Raw genomic sequence first — 22781 nt, 5'->3', positions numbered from 1 at the left:
AAGCCTTTGATGAAGGCTGCCCCTTTAGATAGCTTATTTCCCATAACCTGAAGTGGAGATGACTCACTCACCAAGGACTTCTCGCTCTTCCGTGAGCAGCGGAAGGGGTCCTTCACTGCTTCTGAATTGTTGGGGTCGCTACGAACTTCTCTGGAACCTCCACCGATTAGGAATTACAATCCGGACCTCGCCCCACGTTGGGCGCCAGTTAACCCGTCCCGCGGGATTCAGTTATTCGTGGGTGCGAGGGGGACCGCGAACCTGGAAGGAAATGGGAGGAAAAGAAAGAGAGGCGGAGACCAAGTAGATTTTACCTATCAAGGTCTCGTTTATTATGCTGAGGTGCCTTCTTTTAAAGCATACATCGAGAGGAATATGGGAGGGGTGGACGGAGAATTATACAAAGAACAAAGGAGTGGGCATCTGCTGACATGGGGGCTGAAGTCAGGCGCCAAAAGGCGGGCACTCTGCATCTTATCTCTGGAACATAGATCCTCCTTGACAGCCTTGGGTGTCAGGCTGGGCTCAGGCATAGCTCATGTCCTTGGATGTCATGGGAACTCAGGAAGAGATAAGGAAGAGGGGACGATTATTCAACTTTACAGCCTTAGGTGTTAGGAAGGGAATAAGGAGGAAGGGGGTGGCAACCAACTCTTAGCACAAGGCCATTTGATTTGTTAAAGAGATTTGAGAAGGGATCACTTTCTCACGGGATGGTCTCTGACACAGGTCTTCTATGATGGGGGTACTTGGCTCTGATGATGCCAAGTAGCCTTGGATTCTGTTGCATAGGTTCTTGCACTTGCCCCTTGCTGTCTGCATATCTCTGCTGTTAGCTGGTCTTCTAGTTTCTAACTGTGGCTTGTACCTCATGAGAGCCTGTGATCTTAGGTGTGTCAGCATTCCTGGTGTACATTCTCTGCACACAATGAGAATATTCCTATTTGGACCACAGGAAGGTTTTTCATTCCACTGAATTGATCCAGGGAAGGTTTACCCTTACCACTTGTCATTGACAGAGCTTTTCCAATGTCAAATTACAAACACTCATTCGGGACTTGGCTGGTTTGTTATAGAACCATGCATGAATCAGACCTCCCTTAACCTCTTAAAAATGTTCAGTTCATTTGGCTAACAGATCTGTCATGGTGGGAAAGCATGCCAGAAAGCAGGAAGCATAACAGTTGGAATAAGAACCAGAGAACTCACATCTTGAACCCTAATATAAAGCAGAGAGTGAACAGGAGGTGGTAGTAGGATTTAGTTCAAATATGGCCTATGCATGTTTCAGGTGCCCATAACTGCCTCACCAAAGGCATAGAAGGAAGGAAGGTAAAGGGGTGCATTGAGGGGGAACAGGAGGATTGTGGGAGATGGAAGAAGAGGTAGATAAGGGAGGGGGAAGTGAGGAGGAGGTGTTGGTGGTGCACACCTTTAATTAAAGCACTTGGGAGGCAGAGGCAGGTGGATTTCTGAGTTTGAGACCAGCCTGGTCTACAGAGTGAGTTCCAGGACAACCAGGGCAGAAGAGAGAAACCCTGTATCAAAAACAACAACAACAACAACAAAAAATAATCCGGGGATGTGAGAGAGGTACAGAGGGTCATGAAATCAAATAAAAATAGGTTTCAGGAACTGAGGATAGCCACTGGAATGTCCCAGATGTCAGAAAAAATGTGAGGCTCCCAGAACCTAATGAGAATGACTTTAGCAATAATGTGTAGAGAAGGGGGGGGATAGAACCTGTGGAGACCATCTTCAGTAAATAGGCAGGACCTCTGGTTAAGGGATAGAGCCACCCACCCATCCCAAAGTATTTTAACCCATAAATGTTCCCTTAGGTAACAGCAGAATGGTCCTATACAAAGGAAGAACAGGAACAAAAAATGCAACAGAGACTGAAGGAAGGCCCAACTGGGGAAAGGACATACCTGGGGATACATTATGTCTGCAGATACCAAAACCAAGACTGTTATTGTGGTCAAGAGGCTCTTCCAGACAGGAACCAATTTGTGGCAGTTCCTGGGGAGGTCCAGCCAGCAACTGACCAAAGCAGAGTCAGATGCTTGAAGCCAACCATCAGGCTGAACTCAGGGAACCTGATGGGGGAACTGGTAGAAGGACTGGGGGGTTGTAGGGGAATTGCTACTCCATTAGAAGAATGACATAGGCTGGCCTAACCACTTAGTTCTCCCAGACAGTAGACCACCAACCAAGAGGTTTACCTAAAGGGATCTTTGACTCCATATACATCTGTAGCAGAGGATAGCCTTGTCCAATAGCAATGAGGGGGGGTCCTTGGTCCCAGGGAGGTTTGATGCCCCAGAGTAGGGTGATTCTGGAGTGGTGGGAAACAAGATTATGAGTGGATGGGGGGACCACCCTCATATAGGCAAAATGTACAATGTAGGACAGATGTACAATGGGGATGTAGCAGAGGGGTAACCAGGAAGTGGAATATCATGGAATTGTGGGTGTGTGTGTTGGTTAATGGGTTAACTGGGAAGTGGTATGTCATTTTAAATGTAAATGAATAGAATTATTAATAATAATAAAAGAAAAAACTTAAAAAGAAAGTATTCTATCACTCAACTTAAAAGAGGAACTTGGGGCAGTTTATATATCAAAAATGACACTCTTATCTATAAGCAGTGATGTCACTGTTCAAGCTTGAATCCCATAACTGAGCCTCTAGGATCACTTAAGGAAATAATGTGAGCACTGCATGATGCAAGCAGAGAATCTGGAGAAGGACTGACTCATCCTCTCTACATCCTGAGTTGGTTAAAGATGCTGCTGTGAGGTTCTATGATAACAGACTGAGTGTCTAACAGGAGAGAATATATGCATATATTTAAATATTAAGAATATGGGGAGAGGGAGGGAGAGAGAGAGAGAGAGAGAGAAGGAGAGACAGAGACACAGATACAGAGATAAAGAGATAGAGAGACAAAAAGTTATATGTAGAAATGAATACACTGTTATCAGCAAAGTTTAAAACCATGAACAGAGCCAACTGTGGTGGCACATGCCTGTAATGCTAGCATGTGGTTTAAGGGGCAGAGGCAGGCAGAGCTCTGTTGTATACCGGTATGAGGGATTATGCCTATAATTACACAGGAAAAGAAAACTTTGGGTTCCTTCCAAGTTGATAAAGATCAGACATGACAAAGGAAGACCTCCTAAAGACCTTGGTGACAGCGAAGAAAAGGGATACTAACACAATCAACAAAATAGGTGATGTATATGTTGTGATGTTTATATCTCTGTATATGGAGACAGCTCTAGAACTGGCTGAGAATAAAATGCCTTTACACACCCAGTAACACCTATTGGGTACAAATTTCCCGTAACTTGTTATTATATACCGTCCTTTAAAATGGCAAGTATACAAAGTTATATTGCAGTTTCATTATATGATCAAACTAACCAGAGGAAAGTCAGTCATCTTTCTTTATTGATATTCATTGACCAATCTGTGCACCCTCCCCTAGCATAACACATTTCTCATTTTCCATTCTGTATCCAAGGCTAGCCTTGAACTTACAATTTTCCTGCCTCCAACTCTGGAGCCATCATATTATTCAGGCATTAGGAGTGTATCACCGGGCTTGATTGACTACAAGCTTCAGCTACAGATCACCAGGACCCTTCTGTCACAGGGCTCATATCCTTTCCATAACTGTGTGTTAGCTATGCTGCTGATGAAGCCTCATCCTGCCTCTGTCAGTGAGGATGGTGCTGAGCATTCAGGTTCCTCACGGAGCAAACCCCAACTTGGCCTCAGCTATGTCCATTTGTCTCTGTCACCCTGGCTCTCCAGAGCTTTGAAGCTCTCTGCATTCCATCCAATGAACAGAAAACTTTTAAGAAGACCAGGAGGCCTGCAACTTGGAAGAGAGCCATCATGATGATGAAATTCATCAGAATTAAGTCTAAGGCGTAAAGTGAGGAAAGCTAGGTTTGTCTATTTGGTGTAAACTTTCTGATCTCTCCTGCAGGTGTGGCAAGGGAGCTTACCTAAAGTTTGTGCTTAGTGCTCCCAAAATGGCTGTTTCTGGGAGAGAGGAGTACTGTGACAGGCAGTTAACACTGGGATGCCTTGTTTCCATAATCTCAAGATAGAACTTGTCACTCTCCTCAGACAAAAAAGTACTCTGCACCCAAGTGCAGAATCAGAAAGTAGTCAGGACACAGGCAGGCTGTGAGAGGAGCAGCCTGGGGGCCATAGGGGGAGTTTCACCATCTGTGGAGGAGACACTGTGTTTTAATAGTCCCTCAGCACAGAGGATTGTTTTCTGGGCAATGAGCATGTTTTTGAGTAAAACTGTTTGGAAGTAAATTCTTCTGTTCTTCTGTTGTTTTAGTTATTAAAAGTTTTAAACTCTCTGTAAGGAATGGAGTCTGCTGCAAAAGAGGACCTCACAGGACTGCACCTTGCACTCTAGAATTTGGTCATGGTCACTATTATTGCTAATTCTATTTCAGACATCACAAATTCGTGGAGTCAGTCCCTGTGGCCCTGCCCACCTGGTAGAAACTGCCAAAGAGTGGCCAGGATGGAGAGGTTGTTAGGACACTATTTATTCAGTCACTGTGAACTGTGGCAAGTTCGCATCTCTGACTCACTGAGACAAAAAACATGATGACCTAGAAAGAGCTGGTTGCCTGTTTGGTCTTTTGCTGTGTTCTTCCATGTACTATGTGTAATTTTTTATAATGAAAAAAAAATCAAGAAGCTCATTTTGTTTGAGAAAATATTTGGACAATGAATCCAATCCTGTGCTGCTGTCTCTACTTGATTTTCAGGTTTTCCAACAAAGACAAAGGTTTATTAACAGATACAAGACAATTTGTATATTAAGAAATAAATCACAGAAATGGTGACATATGTTGGGAAAGTTTGTCCCATGTAAGAGACAGAAGAGGAAACAGTATAATGAGCAGATCAGGGAAACGATTTAGTCAGGGAGGAAGAAGTGGCCAAGAAAAACTCGAACCCTCTTTTGTTAGTGTCAGGTGTAGTAATGTCCCCTGCAGGATGACAGAGTTAGTTTGCCCTGCACTGCAGAGTTGAAGGAAGCCAGGTCTGCAGACACAGGGCCATCCTGCAGTTACTGCAATCTGTGAGAGCCTTGTAGTGCCTGGCATCACCAAATGAGCCCCACACAGATGACAAATGCTCAGGACAGTGACGAGAACTTGTGATATGGAGGGAGATAGAGAGTGGAATGGGAGGAGGAAACCCCGCTACAGATGCCTTGCATGATGGCAGTTATGACTCTGTGTGTGCACTGATCCAAGAAGAAGTAGGAAGGATAGACACGTCTGTTTCCTCCTCTCAACATCTAGTCAGCCTGCCCTCATCCTGGTGTGGAGATGGTGTGTGAAGCTCATCGTTTATGTCAGAGCAGATTGCCACCTGCCTGCTTTCATAATCATAGATCAATGAATTATGTTCTCATTATCATACAGCTCACCTTTACCATGTTCTCATCGCCCTAATCACCGCTGTGAGCTAATGAAAGTTTGACACAGGGGTCTGGATAGGGAAAAGACTCTTCCAACTGCTCATGGGATTGGGATGAGGTGGAATTGAGCAGTATGCTCTTTTTATTGCACAATTCTATCTTGAAAACTAGGAAGACTCAGGGAGATGCTGGTGCATCAGGAAAGAAAGCTACAAGCAAGCACGTGTCAGTTCTATCCAGATAGACCATGAGATCCAGGAACTGCATGAATGCCATGCCCAAGGTCTGACGAACATATGTGCTAGGTAATAATGTCTACTTTTGAAAAGTATCTTGACAATGAATCCTGATGACTTTTTAAAAACAAACAAACAAAAAACCACTGTGGGTACCTATTGAGGTTCAGACTTGCAGCTAGGTTATTGACCAATATTTTAGCACATACACAGTAACACAGCAGACTAAAGTGCACTTTTGAATTACAGAATCTGGAGGCTGCAGAGAAGCCTCAGCTCTGACACAGCTGTCAGCCTAGGAGACCACAGCCTACAACAGACTCTGCTTGCCTTTTAAGCTCAGTAAGGAAACACCAGCCAAGACTGGCTCTCTGCATAGCTCCTGCCCTTGCTCCTAGTCTTAGTCACTGCATGTCAGCAGGAAGCAAGATTTTGGTTTGTGTTTGCCTGTTCTGATGGTTTTATGAAAAGACATAAATGGAGAAAATCTGAGAGCTAAGCACAGAGCAGGACAGGATGCAGCTTGACGGACTTTCTCTTACTGGGGCAACTAAAGGATTGACAGTCACAGACTGTTTCTCTTGAGAGCTTGGAATTTTGATCCTAGTTATTTAGAAATCAGGGGCAGAAATTACCACTGCGTAATTAATATGTAGAAACCTCCTCAAGAAGGTCACTTCACAGAGCATCTGTACTGAACAAAAACCAAGCGAAGATCATTGGTGTGTAATTTCTGAAAGTGAATATGGAATAATGCACTGCAGGAGAAAATATTGGTGGGAATATTGAAGTAATGGGAGGTTATTGTCTACGAGATGATTCTGATATATTAAGTACATTTCCTTCCAAACTCACTGGAATTATTTAAACACACTCAAAATACAGATGTGATATATGTCATAAATTATTTTATTTCAGTTAAAAATATAACAAAAGTAGTGCCACAGTACTCCCTACTTCCGGGAGTGAGCTGGACTCCCAGTGGTGTGGACAAGTCTGTGAGCACATGTATGACCACCACTTCTGCTCAGAGGCACCTACCCAGAGCCTTCTAGACACAGGAAACAAGGATCAGACTGGGTCAGGAGCCTTCCAGTTTCTATCTGTGCTCAGAGCTGATCCTGTGTCACAGGACCCTAAGCTGATCTTTTGCCACAGTGTTCCATATCCAAATACCATTGGGAGAAGCCTGGTCTCCTAGGAGGGCAGACACACTTCTGAGCACAGGTAAGACCACCAATTATGATCAAATTTCTGCATAAGAGGGACCTACCCAGAGATGTCAGGACATAGGAATGAGGGAACAGCTGGGGGCAGGATTCTTCCACTTTCCATCTGAATCCCTGAACTAAAAATCCTTGCCACAGCTCTCCATACCCAAATTCCTACTGGTGAGAACTGGTCTCCCAGGAGTACTGACACACAGGCTTGCAGGATGGACAAGTAACAGTCAGAGACACCAAAACCAGCTAACACCAGATATAAATAGTGGTTGAGAGGTAAGTGCCAGAACATAAGCAACAGAAACCAAGGCTATTGGCATAATCAGAGCCCAGTTCTCTCAACACAGTGAGCTATGGATACACCAAACACTAATAAAGCAAAACTCTGACTTAAAATCATATCTCATGTTGATGATAGAGTACTTTAAGGAGGACATAAATTACTCCCTTAAAGAAATACAGGAGAACACAGATAAACAGCTAGGAGCCATTAAAGAGGAGACACAAAAATACCTTAAAGAATTATAGGAAAACACAACCAAGTAGGGGAAAGAATTGAATAAAACTAGCCAGCATCTAAAAATGGAAATAGAAGCAATAAAAAAATCACAAAGGAGACAACCCTGGAGAAAGAAAACCTAGGAAAGAGTTCAGGAGTCATACATGCAAGCACATCAACAGAATACAAGAGATAGAAGGGAAAATCTCAGGCGCACAACACCTTAGAAAACATTGACACAACAGTAAAAGAAAATGCGAAATGCAAAAAACTCCTAATCTAAAATATCCAGGAAATCCAAGACACAATAAGAAGACTAAACTGCAGGATAATAGGTATAGAATGGAGTGAAGATTCTTTTTTTTTAATAGAAGTTTTATTCATTTACATTTAAAATGCTATCCCCTTTCCTAGTTTACACTCCAAGAAATCCCTATACCCTGTCTCTTACCCCTGTTCCCCAACCCACCTACTCCCACTTCCTGGCCCTGGCATTCCACTATACTGGGGCATAGAATTGTCACAAGCCCAAGGGCCTCCCCTCCCACTGATGGCTGACTAGGCCATCCTCTGGTACATATGCAGCTGGAGACACAAGCTCTGGGGGTACTGGTTAGTTCATGTAGTTGTTCCTCCTATAGGGTTGCAGACCCCTTCAGCTCCTTGGGTACTTTGTCTAGATCCTTCAATGGGGGCCTTGTGTTCCATCAAATGGATGACTGTGAGCATCTACTTCTATATTTGCAAGGCACTGGCATAGCCTCACAAGAGACCGCTAAATCAGGGTCCTGTCAGAAAAATTTGGTTGGTATATGCAATAGAGTCTGGGTTTGGTGGTTGTTTATGGGATGGATCCCTGGGTAGGACAGTCTCTGGATGGTCATTCATTCAGTATCAGCTCCAGACATTGTCTACGTAACTCCTTCCATGGGTATTGTCTTCCCCATTCTAAGAAGGAATGAAGTATCCACACTTTAGTCTTCCTTCTTCTTGAGTTTCATGAGTTTAGCAAATTGTATCTTGGGTACTCTAAGTATCTGGGCTAATATCCACTTATCAGTGAGTGCATATCTAGTGACTTCTTTTGTGATTGGGTTACCTCATGCAGGTTGATATCCTCCAGATCCATCCATTTGCCTAGTAATTTTCATAAATTAATTGTTTTTAATATCTGAGCAGTATTCCATTGTGTAAATTTACCACATTTTTTGTATTCATTACTCTGTTGAGGGACATCTGGGTTCTTTCTAGCTTCTGGCTATTATAAATAAGGCTGCTATGAACATAGTGGAGCATGTGTTCTTATTACCAGTTGGAACATCTTCTGGGTATATGCCCGGTAGAGGTATTGCTAGATCTGCCAGTAGTACTATGTCCTATTTTCTGAAGAACTGCCAGACTGATTTCCAGAGTGGTTGTACAAGCTTGCAATCCCACCAACAATGGAGGAGTGTCCCTCTTTCTCCACATCCTCGCCAGCATCTGATGTCACCTGAATTTTTGATCTTAGCCATTCTGACCGGTGTGAAGTGGGATCTCAGGGTTGTTTTGGTTTGCATTTCCCTGATGATTTAGGATATTGAACCTTTTTTCAGGTACTTCTCAGCCAACTGGTATTCCTCAGTTAATAATTATTTATTTAGCTCTGTACCCCATTTTTAATGGGGTTGTTTGATTTTCCTTAGTCCATCTTCTAGAGTTCTTTGTATATACTGTATATTAATCCCCTATCTGATGTAGGATTGGTAAAGCTCCTTTCCCAATCTATTGGTGGCCTTTTTGTCTTACTGACAGCGTCATTTGCCTTACAGAAGCTTTGCAATTCTATGAGGTCCCATTTGTTGATTCTCGATCTTACAGCACCAGCCATTGCTGCTCTGTTCAGGAATTTTCCAACTGTACCCATATCTTCAAGACTCTTCCACATACTCCTCTATAGGTTTCAGTTTTTTTCTGGTTTTATGTGGAGTTCCTTGATCCACTTGGACTTAAATTTTATACAAGGAGATAAGAATGGATCAATTTGCATTCTTCTACATGATAACTGCCAGTTGAGCCAGCACCATTTAATGAAAATGCTTTCTTTTTTCCACTGGATGGTTTTAGCTCCTTTGTCAAAGATCAAATGACCATAGGTGTGTGGGGTCATTTCTGGGTCTTCAATTCTATTTCATTGATCTACCTGTCTGTTGCTGTTCTAGTACCATGCATTTTTTTTTATCACAATTGTCCTATAGTACAGCTTGACATCAGGATTGGTGATTCTACCAGAGGTTCTTTTATTGTTGAGAATAGTTTTTGCTATCCTAGGTTTTTTGTTATTCCAGATGAATTTACAAATTGTCCTTTCTATCTTGGTAAAGAATTGAGTTGGAATTTTAATGGGGATTGCATTGAATCTGTAGATTGCTTTTGGCAGGATAGCCATTTTTACTATATTAATCCTTCCAATCCATGAGCATGGGAGATCTTTCCATCTTCTGAGATATTCCTCAATTTCTTTCTTCAGAGACATGAAGTTCTTATCATACAGATCTTTACTTCCTTAGAGTCACATCAAGGTATTTTATATTATTTGTGACTATTGAGAAGGGTGTTGTTTCCCTAATTTCTTTCTTAGCCTGTTTATCCTTTGTATAGAGAAAGGCCACTGATTTGTTTGAATTAATTTTATATCCCACTACTGCACTGAAGCTGTTTATCGGGTTTAGGAGTACTTTGTTGGAATTTTTAGGGTCACTTATATATGCTATCACATCATCTGCAAATAGTGGTATTTTGATTTCTTCCTTTCCAATTTGTATCCCTTTGTTCTCCTTTTGTTGCCTAATTACTCTGGCTAAGACTTCAAGTACTATATTGGATAGGTAGGGAGAGAGACTGAGCAGCCTTGTCTAGTCCCTGATTTTAGTGTGATTGCTTCAAGTTTCTCTGCATTTAGTTTGATGATGGCTACTGGTTTGATGTATATTCCTTTTATTACGTTTAGATGTGGGCTTTGAATTTTTCATCTTTCCAAGACATGAATGGGTGTTGGATTTTTTCAAATGCTTTCTCAGCATCTAACGAGATGATCATGTGGTTTATGTCTTTGAGTTTGTTTATATAGTGGATCACGTTGATGGATTTCCTTATATTAAACCATCTCTGAATCCCTGGAATGAAGCCTACTTGATCATGGTGGATGATCATTTTGATGTGTTCTTGGATTTGGTTTGTGAGAATTTTATTGAGTATTTTTGCATTGATATACATAAGGCAAATTGGTCTGAAGTTCTCTTTCTTTGTTGGGTCTCTGTGTGTTTTAGCTATCAGAGTAATTGTGACTTTATAGAATGAATTGTGTAGAGTGCCTTCTGTTTATATTTTGTGGGATTTGAGGAGAATTTGAATTAGGTCTTTTTTGAAGTTCTGATAGAACTCTGCACTAAACCCATCTGGTCCTGGACTTTTTTTTGGATGGAAGACTATTAATGACTGCTTTTATTTCAACACATGACAAGGTTTGATAATTCACTTCTAATGTAAAAGCATATTTCAAGCTCATGTCTTTATTGCATCAGCTAATACTAAAGATTCACATGTCTGATCTCCTTTTACATTCAGACTTTTGTAGTCACAGGAATTTCATCAAGGAGACCCAATACTGGAGCTGCCTTTGCAGCTCAGTGCCAGAAGTGAGCACAGTTCTGGCAGGATCTCCAGTGAGAGCTTTGGTTTCCCAGGAGAGAATGAGTACAAGATTCAGATGAGCAAAGAGTGGTCTTCAAATCTGTGTGCAGGAATATTTGTCACAATGTTTTATTATTGAAAATTACATTCTGTTGTATTTATTTTCTCATCATTATTTGATATAGGGGGAGTTATTTATATTTGTGTTTGTGTGTGTGTGTGTGCGTGTGTGTGTGTTTATGCCAGTGAATATAGGCACATATACATCATGGAGTGCATGTAGATGTCAGATTTCAACCTGTTACATTGGTCCTGAATTTCCACTTTGCTTCTGTTGGGTCTCTTGTTTTTCTCTACCATGTGGGCCAGGCTAAGTAACCCAGAGATTCTGGGAATTCACCACCCATTTGTCTGTAAGATCTCCGGGGGTGAAAGATACCTGACATTCATTGTCTAGTGATATGTGTATGCTGGGTATATGTACTTATCTTTTTATTGTACAGTGAATACTTTATCCTCTGAACCTCAGTGGCACTAGAGACAATGCTGTGATATCTGTAGGAAGAAAATATATCTTTATTATTAGGAAGTACCAAAAACATACAAAGATGCCATTTGAAAACTCTAGCTACTCAATAAGTGCTAGTGAATACATACACATCACATATCTCATAAATACACAGATTTATGACACTCTTTTCCCTGCTGAATTGAAAGTCTGTCCATCAAACAAAAACAAAAAATTGTTGCCTTTTTCTTGAACCTAAAATGGCATTGAATTTTGTGTGTCTGTGTGAAACTATATAGCCAAACTCTTTCACTCAGTTAGTAAGTTATCACATAAAACTTGCTTTTCTCTCATTGAGTTATCTTACTTTCCACATGAAGTTCATGGTTTGTCTACATTCCATAGTTGTTGAAAATAACCAATGGTGAGACAATCAAGTTGAAGTCAGCAATCAGCTAATTGTATAGAAACAATAAGCCCAGAGATTATCATTAAAAAAAACTGAGGTCCAATTTAATTTTTAGAAATTTTTTTGCACCCTGTGTCTCCTTGCTTTAGCAATCTAGAGTGACTTATGTTTGATTGGTTTATTAAACTTCTTAGTAGAATTTGACCAAATGTCCAATAAGCAGTAATGCTTCCCCATGTAACAGATTTTACTAGAAGCTAATTACAGTGTGGACTGAATGAGGAAGAACAGGGTTTAAGGAGAGGTGTGGGGTAGAGTCTTGAACCTCCAGGGAGCTGGCCACTGTGGTGTGGACATTTCCTGTTTTGGGGGGCTCCATCCCACAGCACCTTGTGCAGGAATTGCATTGCACTTAAAGATTGACCACTATCCCACACCATGCAGGGGTTGTGTTTCAGTCATATGTCCTATTAATTCTAGACTGTTGTTTCCATTTGAAATCCTGAGAGTTTTAAATCCTTTTAATCTTAGTATTGCTGTACAAGTCACTATGTACTTTTTGACCTTTTGCACATAATTCTGCTTTGAAAGTTATATATATATATATATATATATATATATATATATATATATATATATATGTATATATATATATACATATATATATATATATTTCATTTTTTATGGGTCATAGCACTACTTTTGGTAAGAAATGTTTCTCTAATTTATCAAAATTCATAACAGAAAATTGAAACATCAAAACATATTTGAAGTGGTCACACACGTACAAACAGTGTGGGACACTGAAGACCTAGATGGGCAAAAACTACCTCATAGGGATCCTTTCACTGAGAAATAAAAATTGAAATAAATTTAGAAACACCCTTATCATATCTCTAAGTGTATGTTGTTAAATCTTCTGTTACATATTTACTGTCATGTTGGTTAAAATAAATCATTTTAACAGAAAAACATCTTTATATTTAACATGGGTCAAAGCACATATACAGCATGCCATGATTGACAGTTCTGATGCCAGGTCATTAGCTCTTCTTAAAGAATCTTGATAGTGAAGATTCAAACATTTATCACCCTCTCAAAATGTTAACTATATGTTTTTTAGTGCTCATAAACACAAAAGGGCTGACTGTGGCATAGATGTGCATCACAAAGATATGGATAGAGTAAGATGTTGGATCATCCAGGAACATAGTTCTTGAGCAGGAGACAATGCTGTCAAAGATGGACATCAGCACAAAGAAGGTCATGAGCATCAGGATGGTCTGGGTGGCCCTTTGCTCTGCAGATGCTTTGAGGGAAAGACTGGTACCTTGAAGATGCTGAGCCTGTTTCCTGTGCCTGCACAAGAGGACCACCATGTACAAAGTTGAGAGGACCATGAGACTAATATGAAAGACTTCCCTGAGGGCCAGCAATGTAGAATACATGCTTTGCACGAACTAACTTAAGGGTAGCCTAGAGCAGGATTGAGTAACATAAAGAAAGTCATTCCTGGTCAAATTGGGGTGGCAATGATGGATAACAAGATGTGACTGCTAATTAACATATAGAGGACACTCAGGAAAATAATGACACAGGAGATGTTATGAGGAGATTTGCGCTTGAACTTTGCTAAACAGGAGCTTCTGGGAGTGAGGATTATGGCCTGGAGGACACTCAACATGCTGGTGGTACAAAGGGAGAGACCCCTCAAAACTCCATACAGGTACACAAGGAATTTACACATGATGTCATCCCAGCCCCTCCAAGAAATAAAAATGTCTGTGGCTATGAGTGCTGCAACCAGTAGCATCAGTTAGGTGGATGGATCCTGTGTCCTATGGTGGCTGCATCAGTGTGTGAGCTCCATCAACATTAAATACTGCCTGCATCATAGATTATGTCTTTTCTTATTTATCCTGTGTAGGTTTTCCTGGAGCAGGAACAGCATCTTACTTGATTTTCATCAACAACATCTGCACTTCCAGCAACATTACAGACAGTTTTACTGTTTTGTGTGCGTTTGAATGAGGAGGATAGTGTTAAAGAAGCCAGTACTTTTCAATAAAATAATTCCTGTGGGATGGGTATGCTCTTATTCGATTTGTGTCCGTCACTACTCAATATTTTGTGAAAATCAAATATCTTAATATATTCATGTATCAAATGTTGGGAACTGTGATCTGTGAATCCAGACGTTTTTCCTTCCTCCCACAATCTGACATTTTAACCAAGTATGACCCAGAATACTCTGAGGCTGAGCTTCAGTCACTTTCTCCTGAACATATACACAGCCATGCTCCCGTGTCAGGTGGGCACTATGTATATAAGAGCATGCTGTTTACACACCAAACATGGCAGTGTTTCAGCACATGATGGTCTTTGCAGATATTTCATTTGCTGGTTCTCCCATGCAGTGCCTTATGTTTGTGCTCTGGGAGAGAAAGGGCAATACATAGTTACAGGTCAGCTTCATCCCTGTTTGAAACAGAAAATAAAACAAAAAATAAATTACAAAACAGCAGAATATTGGAGTGAAGTCCTCTCTAGACTACTTGTGTGGAAAATTCAGTGTTTGAGTGATACTCTGATACTTCATCTTCCATGTTTCTAATCTCAATCTAGAACTGCCTCCAATAGAAGAACAAAATGGACAAATGTCTGCAGGAGCTAACTCCAACTTCCTTCATGATGTGAAGTCTGGTATAAATAGAATCACAATTAAAAGAATTGGGTTTATCTCTTATTACAGAATTAAAGCAAAATGGCACAACTGAGTCTCGAAAGTCAGGATCTATAGGAGTGTACATTTCCTCTTTCAAAAACTGAGGGTTCATATTTCTTTACATTCCTGATATGCTAACTACAAGTTTATATTCATCAATGTGATGTATATGCTCTAGAATTCTTACAGTTTTTTTATTAGACATTAACTTAGTAAAACAACATGACCAAACACATGCTGGCTGGGAAAGCCTTTATTGCATGTTACTGCTAGTAATACATCATCCAGGATAGTTAGGGGAAGAAGTTAAGGCAGAGACCTATAGGCAGAAACTGATGCACAATCATGCAAGAGTGCTATTTACTGCCTTTTTGCTTCATGGTTTTCCTTGCCTGTATTCTTTTTTTTTTAAGATTTATTTATTATATGTAAGTACACTGTAGCTATCTTCAGACACTCCAGAAGAGGGAGTCAGATCTCATTATGGATGGCTGTGAGCCACCATGTGGTTGCTGGGATTTGAACTCTGAAACTTTGGAAGAGCAGTTGGGTGCTCTTACCCACTGAGCCATCTCACCAGCCCCTCCTTGTCTGTATTCTTAAGTGACTACCAGCTTGGGGCCTATACTCACACTAAGCTGGGCTTTCTCACATAGATAACAAATATAAATTCAGCAGAAATATGCCCACATCTCAATCTGGTAGGGGAATTGTCTGAACTGACATTACCTTACCTCTTTCTCAATGATTTATTGTGTGTCAAAACAAAACCCAAAACAACCCCCCCCAAAAAAACCTAAAGAAACAAAGAAACCAAAATAGCAAATAGCTGGAAGAGCTGTACCCTTGTCAGATTGACACAAAAACACATCACTGTTACACTATAAACTTGTCTCCTTTTGTTCTCAACATATCATATTAATATCAAAATTTCTTTTTTTATTTTTTATTAGGTATTTTCCACAATTACATTTCCAATGCTATCACAAAAGTCCCCCACCCCCCTCCCACTTCCCTACCCACCCATTCCCATTCTTTTGGCCCTGGCATACCCCTGAATTGAGGCATATAAAGTTTGCAAGTCCAATGGGCCTCTCTTTACAGTGATGGCCAACTAGGCCATCTTTCGATACATATGCAGCTAGAGACAATAGCTCCGGGGTACTGGTTAGTTCATCATGTGGTTCCAACTATAGGGTTGCAAATCCCTTTACCTCCTTGGGTACTTTTTCTAGCTTCTCCAATGGGAGCCCTGTGATCCATCCAATAGCTGACAGTGAGCATCCACTTCTGTGTTTGTTTGGCCCAAGGATAGTTTCACAAGAGAGAGCAATATCTGGGTCCTTTCAGCAAAATCTTGCTAGTGTATGTAATGGTGTCAGCGTTTGGAAGCTGATTATGGGATGGATCCCTGGATATGGCAGTCTCTAGATGGTCCATCCTTTCATCACAGCTCCAAACTTTGTCTCTGTAACTCCTTCCATGGGTGTTTTGTTCCCAATTCTAAGAAGGGGCATAGTGTCCACACTTTGGTCTTCATTCTTCTTGAGTTTCATGCGTTTAGCAAATTCTATTTTATATCTTGGGTATCCTAAGTTTTGGGCTAATATCCGCTTATCAGTGAATACATATTGTGTGAGTTCCTTTGTGATTGTGTTACCTCACTCAAGATGATGCCCTCCAGGTCCATCCATTTGCCTAGGAATTTCATAAATTCATTCTTTTTAATAGCTGAGTATTACTCCATTGTGTAAATGTACCATATTTTCTGTATCCATTCCTCTGTTGAGGGGCATGTGGGTTCTTTCCAGCTTCTGGCTATTATAAATAAGGCTGCTATGAACATAGTGGAGCATGTGTCCTTCTTACCTGTTGGGACATCTTCTGGATATATGCCCGGTAGAGGTGTTGCTGGATCCTCCGATAGTACTATGTCCAATTTTCTGAGGAACCGCCAGACTGATTTCCAGAGTGGTTGTACAAGCTTGCAATCTCACCAACAATGGAGGAGTGTTCCTCTTTCTCCACATCCTCGCCAGCATCTGCTGTCACCTGAATTTTTGATCTTAGCCATTCTGACTGGTGTGAGGTGGAATCTCAGGGTTGTTTTGATTTGCATTTCCCTGATGATTAAGGATGTTGAACATTTTTTCAGGTGCTTCTCTGCCATTCGGTATTCCTCAGGTGAGAATTTTTTGTTCAGTTCTGAGCCCCATTTTTTAATGGGGTTATTTGATTTTCTGGAATCCACCTTCTTGAGTTCTTTATATATATTGGATATTAGTCCCTTATCTGATTTAGGATAGGTAAAGATCCTTTCCCAATCTGTTGGTGGTCTTTTTGTCTTATTGATCGTGTCTTTTACCTTGCAGAAGCTTAGCAGTTTCGTGAGGTCCCACTTATCAATTCTCGATTTTACAGCACAAGCCATTGCTGTTCTATTCAAGAATTTTTGCCCTGTGCCCATATCTTCAAGGCTTTTCCCCACTTTCGCCTCTATAAGTTTCAGTGTCTCTGGTTTTATGTGAAGTTCCTTGATCCACTTAGATTTGACCTTAGTACAAGGAGATAGGAATGGATCAATTCGCATTCTTCTACATGATAACAACCAGTTGTGCCAGCACCATTTGTTGAAAATGCTGTATTTCTTCTACTGGATGGTTTTAGCTCCCTTGTCGAAGATCAAGTGAACATAGGTGTGTGGCTTCATTTCTGGGTCTTCAATTCTATTCCATTGGTCTACTTGTCTGTCACTATACCAGTACCACGCATTTTTTTATCACAATTGCTCTGTAGTAAAGCTTTAGGTCCCGGCATGGTGATTCCACCAGAGGTTATTTTATCCTTGAGAAGAGTTTTTGCTATCCTAAGTTTTTTGTTATTTCAGATGAATTTGCAGATTGCACTTTCTAATTCGTTGAAGAATTGAGTTGCAATTTTGATGGGGACTGCATTGAATCTGTAGATTGCTTTTGGCAAGATAGCCATTTTTACAATGTTGATCCGGCCAATCCATGAGCATGGGAGATCTTTCCATCTTCTGAGATCTTCTATAATTTCTTTCTTCAGAGAATTGAAGTTTTTATTGTACAGTTCTTTCACTTCCTTAGTTAGAGTCACGCCAAGATATTTTATATTATTTGTGACTATTGAGAAGGGTGTTGTTTCCCTAATTTCTTTCTCTGCCTGTTTCTTCTTTGTGTAGAGAAAGGCGATTGACTTGTTTGAGTTAATTTTATATCCAGCTACTTCACCGAAGCTGTATATCAGGTTTAGGAGTTCTCTGGTGGAGTTTTAAGGGTCACTTATATATACTATCATATCATCTGAAAAAAAGTGATATTTTGACTTCATCTTTTCCAATTTGTATCCCTTTGATCTCCTTTTGTTGTCGAATTGCTCTGGCCAAGACTCTCTCCATTGAATAGGTATGGAGAGAGTGGACAGCCTTGTCTAGTCCCTGATTTTAATGGGATTGCTTCAAGCTTCTCACCATTTACTTTGATGTTGGCTACTGGTTTGCTGTTGATTGCCTTTATCCTGATTAGGTATGGGCCTTGAATTCCTGATCTTTCCAAGACTTTTATCATGAATGGGTGTTGGATCTTGTCAAATGCTTTTTCCGCATCTAACGAGATTATCATGTGGTTTTTGTCTTTGAGTTTGTTTATATACTGGATTACATTGATGGATTTCTGTATATTGAACCATCCCTGCATCCCTGAGATGATACCTACTTGGTCAGGATGGATGATTGTTTTGATGTGTTCTTGGATTCGGTTAGCAAGAACTTTATTGAGGATTTTTGCATCAATATTCATAAGGGATATTGGTCTGAAGTTTTCTATCTTTGTTGGGTCTTTTTGTGGTTTAGGTATCAGAGTAATTGTGGCTTCATAGAATGAGTTGGGTAGAGTACCTTCTGTTTCTATTTTGTGGAATAGTTTGTGAAGTACTGGGATTAGATCTTCTTTGAAGGTCTGATAGAACTCTGCACTAAACCCATCTGGTCCTGGGCTTTTTTTGGTTGGGAAACTATTAATGACTGCTTCTATTTCTTTGGGGGATATAGGGTTGTTTAGATCATTAACCTGATCTTGATTCAACTTTGGTACCTGGTATCTTTCTAGAAAATTCTCCGTTTCATCCAGGTTCCCCAGTTTTGTTGAGTATAGCCTTTTGTAGAAGGATCTGATAGTGTTTTGGATTTCTTCAGGATCTGTTGTTATGTCTGCTTTTTCATTTCTGATTTTGTTAATTAGAATGCTTTCCCTGTGCCCTCTAGTGAGTCTGGCTAAGGGTTTATCTATCTTGTTGATTTTCTCAAAGAACCAGCTCCTTGATTGGTTGATTCTTTGAATAGTTCTTCTTGTTTCCACTTGGTTGATTTCGCCCCTGAGTGTGATTATTTCCTGCTGTCTACTCCTCTTGGGTGAATTTGCTTCCTTTTGTTCTAGAGATTTTAGGTGTGTTGTTAAGCTGCTAATGTGTGCTCTCTCTAGTTTCCTTTTGGAGGCACTCAGAGCTATGCGTTTTCCTCTTAGAAATGCTTTCATTGCGTCCCATAAGTTTGGGTACGTTGTGGCTTCATTTTCATTGAACTCTAAAAAGTCCTTAATTTCTTTCTTTATTCCTTCCTTGACCAAGGTATCATTGAGAAGAGTGTTGTTCACGTGAATTTTGGCTTTCTATTATTTATTTTATTATTGAAGATCAGCCTTAGTCCATGGTGATCTGATAGGATGCATGGGACAATTTCAATATTTTTGTATCTGTTGAGGCCTGTTTTGTGACCAATTATGTGGTCAATTTTGGAGAAGGTACCATGAGGTGCTGAGAAGAATTTATATCCTTTTGTTTTAGGATAGAATGTTCTGTAGATATCTGCCAGATCTAATTGATTCATAACTTCTGTTAGTTTCACTGTGTCCCTGTTTAGTTTCTGTTTCCATGATCTGTCCATTGGTGAAAGTGGTGTGTTGAAGTCTCCCACTATTATTGTGTGAGTTGCAATGTGTGCTTTGAGCTTTACTAAAGTATCTTTAATGAATGTGGCTGCCTTTGTATTTGGAGCATAGATATTCAGAATTGATAATTCCTCTTGGAGGATTTTGCCTTTGATGAGTATGGAGTGCCCCTCCCTGTCTTTTTTGATGACTTTGGGTTGGAAGTCAATCTTCTCAGATATTAGAATGGCTACTCCAGCTTGTTTCTTCATACCATTTGCTTGGAAATTTGTTTTCCAGGCTTTCATTCTGAGGTAGTGTCTATCTTTTTCTCTGAGATGACTTTCCTGTAAGCAGCAAAATTTTGGGTCTTTTTTGTGTAGCCAGTTTTTTAGTCTATGTCTTTTTATTGGGGAGTTGAGTCCATTGATATTAAGAGATATTAAGGAAAAGTAATTGTTCCTTCCTGTTATTTTTGTTGTTAAAGTTGGAATTCTGTTCTTGTGGCTGTCTTCTTTTAGGTTTGTTGAGGGATTACCTTCTTGTTTTTTCTACGGCTTGTTTCCCGTCCTTGTATTGTTTTTTTTTTCTGTCATTATCCTTTGATGGGCTGGATTCGTGGACAGATAATGTGTGAATTTGGTTTTGTCATGGAATACTTTAGTTTCTCCTTCTATGTTAATTAATATTTCAAGATAAAAATTCAATATACTTTAAAAGCTTAATCTCCCCTAAATCTTCAAATCTCGCTCAACATGCAAAGCTTCTCCAAAATTTTCCGTCTCTAGAACATCCAATTTCTCTTACATTTTCAAAATTTCTGTAAAATACATGTAGTCTGTAAAACTCCAAAGTCTCCGTAAAACTCCAAAATGCATTTAAAAGTTTGAAGTCTCTTAATTCTAGGCCCCTGCAACATAAATAATAACTTAAATATTTTCTTGTTTCCAAAAGGAAGAACCAGGGCACAGTCACAATAAAATTCAACAAAGTCCAACAGTGTAAAACTGTATGACCTTTCTGGAACTCACTAACAATCTTCTGGGCTCCTCCACAGTGCTGAGAAAGCCTTCTGTAGCACACATAGCTTGTCTCCTAGACTCAAATTGGCCTCACCCCACAGAAGCTGCTGCTGTCCTTGGTAGGTATTTTGTGATTCTGACATCTCAGATTGCTTGGATTTGTAGTTCAAGTGAGCCGAAACTTCACTGATAGTCTCTTCTTGGCTGTCTTTAGGGATCACTCCCTGATCTCTTCCAGCTTTCAGAACCAGTACAACCTGAGAGACTCTTAAGCTACCCATTTTGATTCAATCAGGAGATGCAGCCTCAAGTGTACCTGAACCAGCATGTCTCTGTGCTGAAACCAAGAAAACACTTTTCAGAAGTTTTTAATTATTTCAGCAAGGCAAATGATTCACTTTAGTGGTTCTTAAGATACGAATGACCCTCATAGAATCTTTAAGGGACACTTAAACTTCCCTCTTGGTCTTCCTAAGACAAACGTCCATACTCTCCACTGGTCTCAGGTTTATATCTTAGACTACACAGAATAATTCACTAAGATATCAGCATTCTATGTATCATACAATATAAAATTTCCAAACCCTTTTACAATCTTCAAAAATTACATGGTCAGGTCTGTCATAGTAACCCCCCATATCCTAGTCCCAATTTCTGTCTTGGGTAGGCATTCTGTTGCTGTGATAAAATAGCATAATGAAAAGAAAGCTGGGGAGAAAGGATTATTTTACCATACAGCTTGTAGTTCTTCATTCAGGGAAGCTGGAAAAAAAACTCAAGACAGTGCCATGACGTCAGGAACTGATGAACAAGCCATTGACTAGTGTTGTTTACCACATTGCTCAATATAGCTTCCTCTATCTACATTCTTGTTGTACCTAGGACCACCAGCCCAGGTGTGGAAATGTCCACAATGAGCTGGGCTCTTCCATATTAAATCATCAATCAAAAAAAATGTACCAGTTACTTACCCTGTTGGTTGCATTTTTCAGTGAGATTCCCTCTTCTAAAATAACTCTAGCTTGTGTCAAGTTAACATGATACTGTGTAGCAGAGACACCAAGCATATGGTGCATGCAATTTTGTAAACAAATTCCCATTGCATAGTTAACATTTATCACTTAAAGTCAAGAGTATGGGTGAAATTGTTCTATACTTCTTTAGAGCATGAGCTATTGTAATGAAAGATACTAGGGAGATGTAAAGGGGATCAAAATCACAAGTACTGTGTACTGGTTAAGGCATTAGACCTGAGGCAGGTAGTTGGTGAAAACATTTAACAGAGCAGACATCCTGAAATTAAAAAAAAATCTGTAGCATTTTTAGAAAATTTAATCCTTTATAAAATTCTGGATCATGTATTCTAGCTAGATCCATAGATACATATATGCATATATATATATATATATATATATATATATATATATATATATACACACATATATAATGCCTGGTACTTAATTATTCCATTTTATTATTAAGTTCTTTATAAAACTTAAGGGTTTGTTTTGTAAATCCCAGTCACAAGAATCAGAACATATTAGGGTGCAGAAAGATATACTTCTATTTCTCAACGATCAATGAAAATGGCAGTTGCTTTATGGGACAAATGCCACTAAGAGCACACACTCCAGATGTCATTTTGTGATCTGTGTACACTGAGTGGCAGGAGAATCTTTTATACATTTCATTTCATGGAAGGGAATCACACCTGTAAAGATAAAGTAGTAGCTGGGATCCTATGCTCATTGGCACTAGCTGACTAAGAGATATGAGAATTCTAAAATGCTTTCTCTCACACTGTTTCTGGAAATGTGCATTTTCATATAACTACACTGAGATAATCAGAAAAGAAAAGAAATCAAATGAAAAGGAAAGAGTAAAGGAAAGAAAAGAGTAAATAGACAAAAGGAACTTGATCTTTATGAACACACCCCCTTGTCAGACCAATGAAACAGTGTGCTGTCAGCTCTGCAGAGCAGATTCGGGCTGTACCAATGTCAGGGTCACTTCAGAAACATCAACCCTGCAAACCTGAAGCCCCTAGGAAAATCAGGCAGGTGCAGAGGC

General features: G+C 40.0%; 1 pseudogene; it reads right to left on the bottom strand.

Annotated features, from left to right (window-relative positions):
- Nucleotides 1-13106: 13106 nt before the first annotated feature.
- On the bottom strand, nucleotides 13107-13831 carry LOC147003896 (vomeronasal type-1 receptor 45-like; annotated as a pseudogene).
- Between the last annotated feature and the right edge of the window lie 8950 nt (nucleotides 13832-22781).

This window comes from Mus caroli, unplaced genomic scaffold, assembly GCF_978045245.1.
Source record: "Mus caroli unplaced genomic scaffold, Mus_caroli_1 scaffold_7, whole genome shotgun sequence".
Taxonomy (NCBI): Eukaryota; Metazoa; Chordata; class Mammalia; order Rodentia; family Muridae; genus Mus; species Mus caroli.
This window is presented reverse-complemented; position numbering and strand designations above follow the sequence as displayed.